At 36.3% G+C, this 16,608-nt stretch overlaps 1 protein-coding gene across 8 annotated transcripts in view; it reads right to left on the bottom strand.

Moving 5' to 3' along the window:
• Nucleotides 1-16,608, bottom strand: part of VPS13B (vacuolar protein sorting 13 homolog B) — a 449,295-nt gene that overhangs the window by 118,055 nt on the left and 314,632 nt on the right. The gene's annotated exons all lie outside the window — the stretch shown is intronic.

Raw genomic sequence — 16,608 nt, 5'->3', positions numbered from 1 at the left:
ATGCTGTAAGAAAAATATTTTTCTTCGGAGTCATGGAAATGCCAACTGCCGTATACAAAACACCAAAGCTGAAGGAAAAGTTGGCACTATCTGAAGACTGTCTCTGCCATGGGGTGCAAGCTCTCAGCTTACCAAGGCTCACCAAGGCTACACATGGTCTTGGCTGTGACATTCACAGGGTTTCACATGAGAAATCATTGCATATAGAAATATTTCAAAACAAAAACATACCCACTGATAAACAGTAAAAAGAACTTTCCTTCTATCACAGGAAATGCAAGAGCGAAACACGAACTTGCAAGGCTGTGTCCAGCGACCACATAGTACCAGTCAAGAGACAGATACCCAAGACAAGTAGGCGCTTCAGGAAGAAAACACTTCCAGTACTGCTTGTGGACCAAGCAGAAATCCCACAGAGAGCTTGAGGACAAGGTAGGGAGCATATGCTAAAATATTTTGAAAAAAAGTGCAGAAATTCTACTAAAAATGTAAGGTCAATGCCTCTGATTCATTTGGAGTTCAGATTTGTTCATTTACCCTGTGTAGCTTCTACAGCATAACTAACACTTCCATCTGTGCTGCCCAGAAGGGTTTCTGCCCTGCTCTGTACAATAATTAACATACGAAATGCCCAACTCCATCAGAACCGTGTCCCATCCAGCCCAGTGCACTGTTTCCAACAGCACTAGGAGGAGAGACTGTCAAGAGAGACCACAGACCCTGGTCAGGTCCTGCAGTCTTCCTCTCCTGCCCCCCAAGCAGCCACAGCTGTCACATTTGGGATGCCAGCAGTACGCTCTTGTGTAGTCATTTTGGTAACCATTTCCGGACCTCTTGTCCATGAATTTGTCCACTTTCTTTTTGAACATGCTGACAGCGTCTGGTCTCCACAACCCTTTGAGGCAGCAAGTTCCATTTTGGTTTAAACCAAAGGAAAAAAACCCAAACAAATCTCCTGCTAGTGTCATTCCATTTCTCTGACCTGTTGTAGTGCGTGATTTGAATGTTCAGGTCCACATTCAGCTTTATCTCTGCTGCAATGAGTTTGTAAACCTTGATCATAGCCTCCCTCAGCCTTCTCCTCTCCAGCCAGGGAAATCTGAGCTTTCTTAGTCTCTCCTCAGAAAGCAGCTGCTTCAGCACCTTTAGTCATTTTAGCTTCCCTGTTCTACCTCTGTAACTCCACTGTGCACTTCTTGAGTTCTCTACACAGTATTCAAAAAGTGGGATCACTATATAGCAATAAAATGATGCCTTCTGTCTTGCTCTCAGTCTCCATCCTGATGATGTCCAGTGTTTTGTAGGGTTTTTTTTGGCTGCCCTTGCACATTGACTCAATGATTTCATTTATCTGTTCCAGGCCCTACTTCAATAGTTTATTTTTATCTTCTCCACTCTTTGAAAAGGGGAGCAAACCATACCTTCCTCTTGAAAAATATAATAATGAATTACAAGTACTTGCAAAATTTATCAGCAACTTAACTACAGGAATGAAGGGCAGTGAATTACGAATTTCTTCAAACTTTGGTCTTTATGCAGCAATATTAATATATTCTACATACACTGCAGAAATTTGGTTGCGGAGGAGTTAAAGAGAAGCAGTTGTATTAAAGAGTCCTTTATATCATGCTTTATGAAACAAAGGGAGCAACCCCCTTTCCTTTTCTTTAAAGAAATGAACATGCTAGAAAAAAAAGCATTACAGAGGAAATCCTAAAACAGAACCATTAACTAGCTGAGATTTTCTTTGAAAAGGTTTTTGCCAGCTCTGGTTACAATCTTTTCAGATTCACTCATGTCCATATTTTTCAAATAACCAATAAAATTCCTTGCAGCTGATTTCTATGGCAGACTCATATCACTGACTTGTAAATGTGATACCGCTTTTAATGCAGCCTCTGTAAAAATAACTAGAGAGCATTTTAATGAATTACTACATTGTGAGCCAAGAAATCTGGATTCCTCCTGATATCCTAGCAAAGTTAGGCTATTTACACCTCAGCCTTTCTGCCTGGTAGACTGTAAAGCGCTTCGCCCATATCCTGCACTGATGGTACTTTCAAAAATGGTATAGATGGTTTTATTGCTCATGTATTGATGACAAGCAGAAGACAGAAGGGATGGAGCTGTGAAACAATCTTGACATATCATTTCATGGAAATGCTACCTGAAATGAAGTAGCAGGCATATGCTGCTAAGGCCAGCAATTTTTAATTGCTCTATAGCCATCAGCTCAGGTGGATGTAAAGTCATTCTAGAAAGCATGGTTCTGTAGTGAACAATGCTTTTACAGGTACTACATGGTATTCCCTTGTTCTCTATGCAGCAGAAATTTCTGCAGCTAGCTGACATGTAGGCTATGCTTGATTTGGCTAGAGGGATTGAAAATACAATGTCATTCACTAAATGATAACCTTCCAGGGAGAAAAGCATTGCATGTGTATGACCACACAGAAAGCATAGTAGAAAGCATAGTACTCCTGTTTTCTGAATGGATTCTCTCTTTCTCACACCTAAATCGATCAGACTTGAAACCTAGTTTTTTTCTTCTGCCTCTTTTGATAGTTAAGTATTTATTAAATGTGCTGGTCTACATGAAGCACCTCAAGGAAGGTAAGAAGGTAGCTCTGCCTCCATCCCCATTCAGACTGTAGTTTCTCTGTGAAGACTACTGCAAGGGTAGGGTGCTAATTGGTCCCAACTGTTGAGTTTCCTGTTATTCGGACATTTGACTACAGAAACTTTACTGAGACCTCGAATCAATTCACGCAGGTCACCAAACAGCAGTCAGATGGTAACTTCTGTGCAGTACGAAGCAGCGTGGAATATGAACCAGTGCCCAAAAGGTGAACGACACCATATCCTATTACAGTTTTCTATGCCACCCGGTTCCACAATGAAACTTTGGCTTACGTATGCTCTTACTACATATATTATAAAGGTTGGAACAAGTGAGTAATGATTTGCAAGACAGCTTTATATAACACAACTGGGAACAAAATAAAGGTGCAGAAGTACCACTGGAACTTCTTGCAAAAATTTCAGCTCAGTTAGCATCAAACCTTCTAACCAAGTTTCACAGTTAACCTGAAAATACACCTAGTAATAAACCTGGGAATCATTTAGGTATTCTTCTTATGGGATAAGGATATGAGAGGGAATGACTCTCAGTAGAACTACTCTAAAAAAATTCTTTGCTTTATTATGGAATAAATGGGCCAATGCTTTAAAGATGTCAGGAACAGCAATATCAGCTTGCTGTTACCAAATGTAATGGCAACATTTATCATTGGGCTGTATTATATCAATTCTCTTACTCTTTACATAACCCACTTAAAATGAACAATAAAAGTTTTCTTTAATTAGCTACTGGTGTGCATTAACATGATCATGATTAAACCATAAAAACCAACTGTACATTACTCCGGTCCCCTATCCCATGTGTTTTAAATTATTTTAGTTGAAAATGTACTTTGAGTTCCTTTTAAAAGTTCGACCTTCTGCTTTCAGAGAATTAAATGCATATTACTGTAGTGGAGAAGATAATGTTTCAGACCTCCAGGCATATATTAAACACACTGGCAGCACATTAGACAAAATGCTTTACTTATTAGATACTTCCTATTCTAAACAGTGTCATCAAAGGCTAAAAACAAAATCCATATAAAAGCTGCACAATGCTTCCACACAGAACCTGTGCCAAAATCCCTGTACTTTCCAGCTAATGAGGAAAGGATGTGTACTCTTAACATATGAATGTAAGATTTTCCAAGCATTCACTTTAGGAAACAGGACTATTGATTCCACATGGCTTATGTTAAATGAAACTGTATTGGTAAAATAACCTTTAAGATATTTGGCATGATAACTATAATTAAACAGTATTCAAAGGAATAAAACAAAAGGGAATTTGGTTCCACAATGGCTAATTAAAATAAAATGAAAAAACACAGCATGTCATCTATCAAGATAAATTGTTATTGTTTAAGAACTATTTAAATACTGTTAAAATATACTTTTAGATAAAATCTGAAAGGACTGGAAAAATATTTGTGGCTTAAAAATGGATAGTTTGGCGAAGAAAAAAGTATAGGATGCTGAAATTTTATGTTGAGATAATAGCTTTAAAGCTTTGAGCATAACCAGATGGTACTTAAATCACAGGAATTCTACAGTTTCACTGTCAGAATGAGTTGCAATATGGAAGGGTTTTCAATAGCTTGAAAAAACACGTCAGGATGATAGTTTACTTCTTAGATCACTTCAATGCATTTTCTCGTCCTTTCACAGTTATATATCCTATCAGTACTAGACACCATAGAAAAGGTGTTGAAAGCTACACTAGTAGCGAGGGAACTGTGGCTTATTCTTCCTTTTCACGTGTTGAGATAAGTAACTTCACTAGTTTAACCCCTCGAGTTCAATAGGGCATGTGACACATCTATCCAGAAAAAGGGCACGGAAATAGCGTGTTCTGTAGAACACACACAGAAGTACATCATCAAATCACAAATAAATGTATTTGCTTTTCAGAACTGGCAAGCAGTCCCATCTGAGGTCACTGCAATCGTAACCAGGTAACTCTTAGTTATTTTCCATTCCTGATAAAAGCGTGTAAGTGGTAGAGACATGCCTTCAGAGTTTTCACTCCATAAAAAGAGGCAATAAAACCATCAAGGTGAACACACAACCTAATACTTCAGACCAATAATTAACACATTTTCCAAATCAGAGAGAGGTGTTTTACAACAATTGGCAGCATTTTTTTTCATTATATTTCCACTTTCTTAATCTCTCAAGAGTTTTCAATAATAACAAATGTAAGCATGTGCAAATTTCACTACAAACATTGCTATCAGTTTTATTTTCTTTTACTGATACTTTACAGGATAATTCTTTAATTAATAGAATAACTGTAAGCAACATAATATTTGGGAGTGCAACTGCTCAAGATCAAGAGCATCTACATCAGCATAATTTTCCAGCTTCTCATATTAATTATGGTTATATAATGACACTATTGAAGTGAAATTTCCAGCCTTGTGCAGAGTCGTTCCTTAACTCTGATCCAACCTCTTCAGCCAATCATGAGATCACTCTGCACATTACATAAATTATGGAAAGAGTCACAAGTGTGAAACCACAGAATCAAAGTTCCAATCATATCTGCTCCATCACTGTGGCACGTGACCCAGTTTTATGTCTTTTGCTAAAAAGTAGCAATATTTTTATGGAAATGAAAATCTTGCATAGCGCACAAATTGAGCTACAGAAAATGAATACATTAGTTTTCTTCCTTCCTCCCCCCCCCCCCCACCAGCTTTGTGACTAAATTGGAATTACGAAGAAAACATTGCAGGGTTTCTGTCTGGCTTTGTTTTAAGTACCTAATCTACTCCACCAAAGAGTCTCCAACAGTTGAGAAGTTTCTTTGACATATCACTATCTTAAGAACTCTTTATTTGGTTAACCAAATTTTGCTACACTGTTTACATTAAACACTTCAAGAATTTTACTTTGTTTTGTATATGAGTTATGTGATTGACTTTAATTCTGACCATTATGAAAATTATTTCATAAATTGACATACTAATATCACATGGAAAATATAATGAAATACACATATACAAATATGTTAGACTGACAAATCGTGTCTTCCAGTCTAATAAAGTTTTTCCTATAAGTTTTACATTTTTACAATTTAATTTGAACAGACTCGCTTCTGCTTATATCAAACCAACTGCAGAAAGACTTCTGTAGAACACGAATCCAAAGCTGTTCTCCAAAAAGGGAACTATTACATCAAGCCAAAATGGGGCAACAAAAATATCAGAGTTTCCTTTTTAACCAAAATTCCCTGCAAAATAAATTATGCTAATCTGAAGTCTAATGGTATATATGACCTCCCAGACCTACAGAAATATTCCTGATAGGAACTGAATTGTTGTTTTTACAATACTGAAGCAATTATGTGAAAATTGTGATGGCAAGAAGAAATACAAACTCAACTTCTTCGTGCAATGCTTTTCCAGCTCTTCAGAAGTAGAGTAAGAGGTTACATTCTGTTAAATACTGACCCAAATATTCATAAATCAAAGCTGTGCTAAATATTCCATTTGTAGCATGGATATATGCAAATGCTAAATCCTTTCTAGTGCCAACAGAAATATTTTTTTAATCTTAATACAAACAGTAGGTTTATTTTGCTACCCCATGAAAGGTCAGTAAGAAACTTTTGTGTTCAATATTTTTTTCCTAAAGAAACCCTTCCAATTTGAAAAGGCAAGCTTGAAATCTGGCAGAGGAGTTTGTCCAACAGTAAGTTTTCATTAATATGTCCCTAAAAGTATTAGCTTTTTGGTGTTATTTTTAAATTTAACTTGAGAATTTGAAGTTCATATATTTGCTTTTATATTAAAAAATCTGATTTAAAATAAATATACATGCTTACCTCAGATAAGATGAGGGTTTGCTCATTTTTTGCACCTTTTTTTTTTTTTGGTTAAAGCAAAGAAATAGCATTTTGCCATTGGAGTTTGATTGTATACTTCACTTGGACACTTTAGAAAGAAGTAGTTGAAATTCAGCTTGATTTTGCATGACATTCTCTAACATTTCAATGTAAAGCTCTCAGCAGAAAACTGCCACTATATCAGTCTCAGTTTTGGGTCACATTTCCATGCAGAAGGACATACTGAACTAAATGGTGGTTTAGCGTTGATCTGATCTTATAGGAAACAACTTTGTCTCATCAAGCTACCTGAACCTTTCAGGGAGCTGAATTAACTCTCATTGAGAAAAAAACCCATCAAACACCAAAACAGAACAAACAAAACCCCACACAACAAAAAACATTCAAGGACTTAAAATTCTAAGTTATTAATGCCGTGGTTTCACAACATCAAGCTTGCTCTCAAATACTAGAGACAGACAATCGTCTAATTCCGCACCCTGTGTGTCTGTATGAACAAGCTTGTCGTTGGAACCAGCATGTTACAGCCTGCCATGGGATTATTTTAAGTGGTGTTGCCACTGAGCAGTCCTGGGAAATCACAAGCTACTGGGTGGCAACTATCACAACACCGGACTTAGGTGCAAAACAGCCCTGGGTCCTACACATCAGTGTTTTCTTGACCGGCCAGTCAAACATGGATCAAACACCTTCTCACACAATGAGTGTGTTTAAAGTAAGAATTCACTGAAAAATTCTTAGCTGCAAGAGTTTAAATAAGTTATTTGTATTAAATATGGAAATATCAGATGATTCACTGTTATGACATCTGGAGATGAGAAATTTAACAGTTATTTACTCCCATTGGAGTAAATTGGAATAGTCTCCCATTGACTAATATTCAGTGTTCTGTAAAATAAATGAAAAGACACTGAAGCAAGTGCCAAATACTGTGGCAATGATTCAAAGCAGGATTCAACAAGGCCTCAGAATGCAAATTTAAGCATTGTTTCCTAGGACAGGATGAATGAATGTACGAACAATGAAAACAGTAATTGTTGTAATGCAGTAAAGTTACTTGGCATTGACTTTCACAATACAGAATTACCTGCTGCCTTTAAACTGAATTAAGCATACGATTAAACGAACTACACCCAAAATCCAATGCTACGATCTTTCCCTTAATATATATTAGAGCCTTTATCTGTTTTGAGCATCTTAAAGGCAATTAAAATAACTAAATCTACAGCAGATTAGAAGATGTCATGTACAGAAGTTGCCCTATGAAACAAACTTCCTTCTCCATTATTTCCAGTAATGTAAGTCAGGCTGAGTCACACTACATGCCACAAACAGAAACATCCACAGTACAGAAGTCTCCAGTGAGAAATGTCCAACTGCTGGCACACGACGCTCACTGAAACGTGTGCTGGGGTCTCAAGTGCCTCAGGTTTTAAAGCTTCCAGATGTCTGGAAAATTATCTTTTCTGCCTTACTGCTCTTTATTTTTTTTTAAGGTTGTTACATCTCACTTTTATCAAGGCACATAAACTTGTATCTAGCTTAATGTTTGACTACATCATGCTTCAATTTGTCTAGAGTATCTTATAAAAAGACTAGCATGTGCACTAAATACTAGGAAATTAAGAATTCCAGATAAGTGTTTTTGGTAACAAGGCCATCACAAAATATGCTCATTGTCGCTCTCAGCCTCGGTGTGCAATTCCATGCCAGACTGAACTTGCGTGTCCTCATATGTGCCTTGTATGATTGTGTAAAACAGCCAGCTCATAGACTTGGAGCATCCAAAAAATAATACCAGAATAAAGCACAAACAACTGAGAAGAAACATACTTGTTTCTTTGGCCTGTTCTGTTTCCTTCACAAGCTCATTGTGCTACTACCAAGAGGAAAATGAAAAGGACAGACTGTGGCAGCCCAGCTTGGGTTATCTTAATGAGCTTCAAAACTGCACTCTAAATTGTGCTCTCTCAACTTGTTTAAAAACAATTAGAGAGTTGTCATATCAGAGCAGGAAAGAGAGGTCAGAAAGAGGACCTTTGTCAGCCCGCTTCAGGAGCGGATGACACATGGAGCAGCATCTTCAGCCTGGCCATCTTCCAGCTGCCTTGGTCTCCCAGTGCCGGGAGGCTGCTTCAAAGCACCCAGCGCTTAGACCATGCTGAGATTTGACTTTATACCTTACTGGAAAATCAATGGAGAATTATTATGAAACACATCCTGCAGCAGCCTGCATTTTCAAAGCTTCTAACTGCAGTGCTAAGATTTCACTGGAGCCATCTAACTGTGGGCTGGTAAAGACATTAAAGACAATTAGAAGGCCTAGATACAAAGACAAGTTTTCTTCTTAATGAAAAACACTTTTGGCCTTCCCATGCTTCTATATGGCATTATTACAGCATATTACATTAAAGATGCAAAAAGACTGCAGGTATTACTTTATAGTATTTACATATACTGTTTTTTTCAGAAAAGTAATGTTTTGCCAATTTTGGGCTATGGAGTTCCTGTTGGTTCACTAACAAATGTTATTTTTCTGCTTTTTTCCTACTTGTTGAATGTTATTAAAATACTTAAATATTATTCTAAGTGTATTTTTTAAAATTACACAACTGCTGCAGTGGCCATACAGAAAACATGCACTGTTGGAAATGCAAATTAACAAAGCGTAAGGACAACATGTCTGTGGTCCATACTTTAAAAATATTTGTGAGGTGCTGCCTTAAAGCTGGTGTTCCGAAGAGATTCTAATTCAGCTATATAGGCTGTGCAAGATATTGCTTTCTGCACACACCATTTAAAAAATGCTGGTTCTCATTCCTAGTACTGAAAAAATAACCTTTGAAAAGCAAGCTCAGGATGGGCCATCTTTTGGGATCTCCAGACAGCCCAAATAAGAGATGGACATAACTGCCTTATTTATTTAACAGGTGGAAAAATGTGACATTTAAAAATGTCATCTGAAACGCTCATCCCCTAGTGCAGTGCTATAGAATACTTTAGCAAAAACAATCTTTGAGGAGGTATCTTAGCATATTCTGTTGGTCTCTAAAGCCTTTGTAAGACACCAAACATGCGGTACAGGCGGTGGTGTGACACAGCAACACACAGCTACGACTCACTGTTCTTCAGACAAATAAGAGTTTCATGGAACGTGTAGGCAGGATCCTTATTCAGAAAAGCTAACAATTTTCAGTTTTATGGATTCTCTATTTTAACCAACTTTCCAATGATTTGAAATAGTTGTCACTGTTCTTTTCTGAGAATACTATGTCACTATTACTCCTGTGCTTTGAAGGAGAAAGTTAAAATGAGCGCAAGTCTTAGGAGAAGTCAAGAATGAAGCTTTGAGTCCCGGTTCATGCAATGAGTGACCGGTAACTGGGGGGAAGGTACAGACTCAGTGGAAATTAAAAAGTTGGAAATACTGCTTAGAAATATCCACTGAGGAAAATAAATTGCTCATATGCAACGTTATTAAGCAAAACCATAACTAGTATAGCAGAAACACCAAAGTTCCATACTATGTATAAACCATTGAAAGATTTACAATGTCTTCTCTTTAGGTAGATACTCGTGGCCAATTATCTGGAGAAATAAATTCAGAATAATTGGAAAAGGATGCAAACCTGAATTTGATTCAGTAGATGTTATTAGTATCATATGCATGACTCACATCTTATCACAATCATAATCTATGATTTCACCGTTTGATATAGCAACCAGTAACTCAGAGTGAAGCTAGCTGTATAAATGTAAAAAAAAAAAAATAAAAAGAAGAAAGTATTGTCCTGTTCTTTAATCTCCTCCATACTCATTAGAAACACTCTACAAAGCAATTCAGTGTGACAACTATTAATACCACTACTATCTAAATGGGAATACAAGCCATAGTGGATTTTACACTTATTGAAGCCACAGAACCTATGCATGTATGTTGTGGGCCTTGTCACTCAAGGGTGACACTGTAGTGAAATGTAGTTCACTGTAATTTTACTATATCGACTTTTGTGGTAGACAGCAGAATACATCAAACATATCAGAAATAAATGAAATATAGCTAGTCTGCCTATTATCCTTCCAGTCTGAACACTGTGTGTCTAGGAATAAACTCTATTACATTCCCTGCCCCATCCAACAAAAGTCCAGTGCAACACTGAAAGGTTCAAGACAAGTGGAAAATTATGATTAGTGAGACAAGTGAACTTCCCCGCAAGCAGGGCATAGAACAAAAATGAATTGTTGGGATTCGGAGAGGCTCAGAAGCCCACATAATCCCATAAATCAATGTTGCTGATGAGGGTGAGGATACTAATATCAGAGAATTATTGTCTACTTTTGGTAACCTCAACTGAAGTATAAAGTTCAAACTATATTCTTCCATTCAAAATACCTGGTTTAAATTCAGACATCTCAAAATTTTCATGGTGCGACTGTGGATGCAACTTTTACAGCATTACAGGGGGATGAATGAAACCCTCTAAAGCAATTTAAAATATGTTAAAAACCATCTTAGATTGGAAGCATAAAACTAAATTGTGCATTTCTAAAAATTCCAGGTTAACACACAACTCAGAGCATTCGTCATAAGAGGTTTTTGTGAAACCTCTCTGGATGTGTGCACAGCCAAATATGTGCATATGTCCTTCTGAGTCATCCCCATGTGTTTTAACTTCACATCTGCAAAATGGACCCTTTCTCTTAAGACTTCCTATTTCAGTGTGAATTTACTTCAGTCCCTCACCTCATCTCTGCTTTGTCGAAAAGCAGGATTCCTGCTTTGAAGCGTCTTGGTAAAATCACAGTTATTTTCCCAGTACAAGAATTGCATCTGCATTTCTACTAGAATGAAAATGTTTGCTCATAGAAGTACCAAAGAGTACTGCACAGCCCTTCAAAAAGTTATCTCCGTGCTGGTTTTGGCAACAGAATGAAATGATGAGACAAAGATTCCTAACAATGGAAACATGGTATGGACATGACTCAAGATACTGGCAAGGACTTTATTTTGATAGTGTCTTTGAACTAACCAAAGTTCACTTTATTTTCAGGAAAACATCCGACAAGTGGCTATGTGGGAATCCAAGTACTGGTAAAACTACCAGGAAAATGATGTAAGTATTATTCAAGTATTCCAGCTAAGGGTTTTTATTGGCATTCTCAAGAAGTTATACTTTTGGCACCCTCCCTGACACTATCAAGCTACAAGGTCACATTAAAATTGTATGCCAAGAATCGCCCAATGGTAAAAATTATCATATTAATGTCATTTATATTTCAAAAGATTTATCCATTCCACAAATTTTAAGTACCTCATTAAAAGACTACAGATCACCAGACAAACAAAAAAAATACATAGCCTATTTGTCCAAAATAATACAAATAGTCTATTTTTCTTCATCTGAACTACTAACAAGTCAACATGTGAAAGAAACAAAGAGAACTTGTCTCAAATAGAGTACGAATCTAATGCAAAAAACTTACATCTACTTTTAACAAAGATGGGGAAATACTTTTTTGCCTTCCCAAGGGAGGGAGGAGTCATCACTAATTTTTTCTAGATTGAAATGAAAACCCGTTTCAGATTCACCATAGTCAGAAACTATGTTTATACAGCAAGACCATAATTTACAGATTTTCAAGATTAGTTTATCTTTGGCCTGTGACTTTCATTCAGGTGTGAACACGCTGTATGAGGCACAATTTCAGCACTGCTAGAATAGCATCCTACCTATAATATAAAAGAAAATTCCACTGTATTGCAAACAAATATTAATTTTAACTTATTGCACAACATGTACAACTCCAGGCAACCACAAGGAAAAAAATGAAGTCAGCAACAATTTTTCTACCTCAAGGGAAATAAAGTGGGTTTCAGACATCAAGATATTTGTATTTTATTAGAATCTTTCTTGCCATAAAAGAACTCTCATGCAATTTAAAGAATTCAATCTAGTAACTCTGATTACTACCTAAGTAGATAAACTTAATTTGTAGAACAACAACCGAGAGAAAGAAGTTATACATGGTGTAAATTTTGTCCATCGGTTCTATGCACACACATCTCGAATGTGCTAACATTTTACACACATCTTCATGTTACTATGTATTCAGAAAAAACACACCATCATTCAAATCAACTCAGATAACTTCCTTTCATGTTTCAAAGTTTCAGGTCTTTAACGTGATCAGGAATAGGAAACGTATGCCACCTTACAATTAAATATTCACCGTCTTACAAAGGTGTTGCAGAAAACAGATTTTAGGATTTAGATGAGACCAATTAATCTGCCATTCTTTTACTAAGGTCTAATGAATAAAGAATTCTGATCATGGATTGGAATATTTTTAGTTTAAAATGTCATAAACATTATTAAACTCAAAAGTGGCTATAGGTAATCCTGCTTAGGGTACAATTGGTTGTAAATTGCCCAAGGTAACTATTGTAACTCAGACTCATACAAATTCATTTGTGAGGAAACGGTAAACTCCACTGAACTCTGTCCAATGAAATAACGTGGACCTCTTGAACATCTTTGCATCCATTTGGTTTTTATATACATAGAAGGCTATTCTCTTTTATGTTTAAACTCACTACTGATAAAAATAAAATTTATTCATACAAGTATTCTTGACATTCTTCAAATAGTATGAAAAGACCTTGAATTTCTGTTAGAACAGGCAGATGAGCTTTTGAGAAAATATCCACATTTGTTTCCTGCCAAAATCTGTGGCATGAGTTATAGGATGTAACATTCTATTAGGCAGCCTCAGATGCAGCATTACCTGAATTTGAAAACAGACTACAGCTGGCCAGAAAAATTCAAAGAGTATGAAGGCAGTGAATATGATTAATAGCAGTACATTCTGAGAAACTATGCCTCATTGCTTGAGAGAGAGAGTAGTAGCAAAGTGAAATTCTGGCTTTAAAAAAAATCAGCAGGAAATTAAGCAGCATATTTATCCCTAGTTGACTGCCCAGTTCATACAAGCCACACAAGTGGCCAAACAGCATCTACTGCCAGCTATTGAGTAATGGCTTTGCCTCAGCAGCAACACCTGCTTTGGTTTCTCACCATCCATATCTGATTTTTGCATAACAGATAAAAAATTAATTTACATTGAGACTTATTATTATTCACTAAGACATTACTGTTCTTCTGCTTTCTAATTTGGCTGAGAACACAAAACATTACATATTATTTGAGAAAGACTGACATACGGAGTAATCATATTAGCTTTATTTACTTCCAAAAATAGGTTAAAATGCCTGAAAAAGACTGTTTCTCATGAAGCAATGCCAGAGAAAGAGAGGATCCTTCCTGCACATAAAACAGGGAAATTCAAAATCCGAGCTGACGGCTCACTGTCCCCTGACTATTGCTTCACTTAACTCCTTACTGGCTTTAACTATCCTTCCTCCTTTTATTCCTCAGCTTTCCCTTTAAGAAAAAACATATTATTCCACTTTAAAATGAAGCGAATTGCAGGATCCATGTGTTTATAATTACTGTCAAGAATCAAGTTTTCCTCACTACCAAGCAGGTGATGCTTCACGCAGGGAAGAAACTGTAACCGGTGCCATCTAAAGGTAACGCTGCCCCAGCGGCAAACTGCACTGTAGACAAGCGTTAGATGACTCAAAGGAGCAGATTAGTCAAGATCAAAGAGCGCAGAACCCTCAGTCACACATCGTGTGACCCAGCACTCAAACTTTCGTCTCCTCATCAGACGATTAAGCAAATCACCACTGTGACACATTCAGTGTCCACAGTGTGAGAAAGTCCAAGCACGTGTTCTCTCACACTTCTGTTTAGGGTCAGTTTGAGCACCGTGTTGTCTTTATTGATTTTTGTCCTGCCTACACTTCAACAGCCATCTATATTTGTTATTTATGGCATAACTATCATAATTCTTACAATTTCTGTGTTGTTTTCTTTTAAATGAACCAATTTGATTTCTTGCACATGTTCTATAATTTAACAGTTTAAGTTTTGGACCTATTTTATAACAATACTTTTATTATCTCTGCAATTAATATTTCAGATTTTTATTAATATATTAAATTATCTGAAACAGCAAAATTTTAAATTAACTTTATGTACCATCTAGTTATTAAAAACATTTTATTCTGATAATAAAGTAAAATAATATTTAAGTTATTGATAATAAAAATAACATCCACAAGTTATTCTCAAAATATTGCTAGACAGAGTACGTAATAAAGAGATTAGACAGAACGTTAATGTCTTTTAGCCTATTCCACTAAGGGTAGTATGAGACAAAAGAAATGTAATTCACAGAGCAGAGAAAAGGAGGTTTGATTCAGATAATCAAGTACTGTAGGCTAATGGAAAAAAAGGTGAATTGAACCCTAACTTGCACCTGAAACTCAGGTAAAAGTTGTTCTGTCCCATGAGGCTCCATCTTAAAACACTTAGAAAAGAACCAAAAGAGAAAAGAAAAAAAAGCCTCAAACCCTGAGAGATTAATTATTCTTCCTTCAATTTTTTATTTTGCTGTTATAATTTGTTTTTTTGAGAAAATAACAACAGTCCCTATGAGGTATTTTCCCATTAGCTGTGTTCCAGCATGGCACTTGCATTACACTTGAAGAAAGCAGGAAGCCTCTAAATGCCATTGATATGAAGCTTCACAGTATTCACATGAAATAGTTGTATTTTTCCTTACATTTTCCTATTCATTAACAATTTCAAATATATTATAATGTTGAAGCAATATTCTTTGGAGTGTCCATGCAAAGAAGATTTAGAAGGATGCCTATAATTTTCTAACATTTTATGGATTGTTGTTTTGAGTAAATTCCTCCCCAGCTATATTTTATGTGAAATCTTGATATCCATTAACATCTTACCGCCTTAAATTAAATGGCCAGTGAAAACATTAAGACAAATGTTAAAGAAATTGGTCCTGAATCAAGCACAGTAAGGGCTATGGAATCACAGACTCTTAGGGATTAGAAGGGACCTCAAAAGATCATCAAGTCCAATTCCCCTGCCAAATCAAGAACACTTAGATAAGGTCACACAGGAACATGTCCAGGCGGGTTTTGAATGTCTCCAGAGAAGGAGACTCCACAACGCCCCTGGGCAGCCTGTTCCAGTGTCTGTCACCCTCACTGAGAAGAAGTTTCTTCTCAAATTTAAGTGGAAACTTTTGTGTTCCAGTTTGTACCCATTGCCCCTTGTCCTACCATCCCATTTTTTTTTTCCACATAGTTTGTGTGCTTATGGACATGAAAAACTAGCAGGAAAAATTAGTTCCTTCCTAGCAAAAAGGAATCGATCATTTCCAGCTGGTTTTACTATCCTAAGAATTCTTTACCTTTTAAGTTTAATATCTATCTTATCTCACATGTTTATTGATCTTTCTAAACTATGTAAGTCGGAATGCTTTTTAAACAGACAATTCATTGTAAAATAAAAATTTTCTTAGTTTTATATCTCAAAGAGACCACATACCCTATGTTTTCACTCTGATTTTCTATTTGCAGAATCGGAGCATGAAGATCTCTTCAATACAGCAATTTTGGTTGCAATAAACAGTTTGGATTTTTTTTTTCCTAGTAATTCTATGACAGAAGCTAAAGATCACACATATGTACAGTAAAAAGATTTCCCTTTGTTTCCTAGTTCTTAATTTCCCTTTTTCACATTCTAAGGACAATACTCAGATTGATGTGAAATGCCATTCCTCCATATCAAAACTTTGTGAGCTTTCAGGTTATGGAAGCGATTCCCTTTTACAAATTCATGTAGGGTGTACAAGGCATAATCTGGATTTAAAGCACAGAGAAGTGGCCCCACTCTGCAGGAATGGTAGCATAAGATACCTCTTCACCCTGGTGACACAAATTAGAGGTACTTGGGATAGTTGCAGTATGTGCTTAGGAACCACAACTTTCTGCAGTTCTTCTCATCTGAGAAAACATGTCTCAGGAAATATTACATTATTTCCAGAGCCGTAAAATAAACACAGTGAGAATAGCCGTTGTTAAGTTGCTTGAGAACCTTTCAAACTGCTTCAAATCTAAGCAATCCAAATTTTGTTACTTTCTTTTTACATTGTTTCTTAGGGCTGCTATCTTAAACTTTACACTTTGTAACCTGATGAGA

Source organism: Columba livia, chromosome 2, assembly GCF_036013475.1.
Source record: "Columba livia isolate bColLiv1 breed racing homer chromosome 2, bColLiv1.pat.W.v2, whole genome shotgun sequence".
Classification (NCBI taxonomy): Eukaryota; Metazoa; Chordata; class Aves; order Columbiformes; family Columbidae; genus Columba; species Columba livia.
The sequence above is the reverse complement of the archived record's forward strand: the minus strand, read 5'-3'. Positions and strand labels throughout refer to the sequence as shown.